This window comes from Alligator sinensis, unplaced genomic scaffold (genome assembly GCF_000455745.1).
Source record: "Alligator sinensis unplaced genomic scaffold, ASM45574v1 scaffold290_1, whole genome shotgun sequence".
Lineage (NCBI taxonomy): Eukaryota > Metazoa > Chordata > Crocodylia > Alligatoridae > Alligator > Alligator sinensis.
The window spans coordinates 112,505-113,088 of NW_005842755.1; positions in this window are offsets into that span (position 1 = coordinate 112,505).

Consider the following 584-nt stretch of genomic DNA (forward strand, 5'->3'; position numbering starts at 1 on the left):
ATTATCCCTCTCCACAGTATGACAATGAGGCTCTTAGGACCCCAACCTTTAGCAGATCTGTGCATATAGTTCCTAGAGGGCTTGCATGAATTTCATTGAAAGACTGGCACTTCAGTTTGCACAGACTTTTGTAATCCTTTGCAACCAGAGGCACTAAACAAAATATTATCAATATTAGTATTATTAGCAGTATTAACATTATTTTTAAAATCTCTGACAAAATGAGACAAATCTAAATTTAAAAATCACCACCAGTTTGCTTTTATATGTATGTAAAGTGGTTAGTCACTTTTTAGGCTCAAGGAACCCCTTGGAAAATGGCAGCACTTATATTTCCATAGTCAAAAAAAATGAGTGAAAACTGATACAGCAATTTTTCTGTTCCAAAGATCAGAGCAAGACCACAACAGGTCAGAATTGTTTAATACTAGATTATTTGAACTCTCCAAATCTTGTGAATCATGTTTGCACATCTAACTGTGCCAACATCGTTTGGCATCTCGTGGCACCTCTGAAAGGATCGCAATGCAGCCAAGGGTCCTGAATCACCCTGGTTGAGAATCATTTGGGAGGGGGGGGGGGGA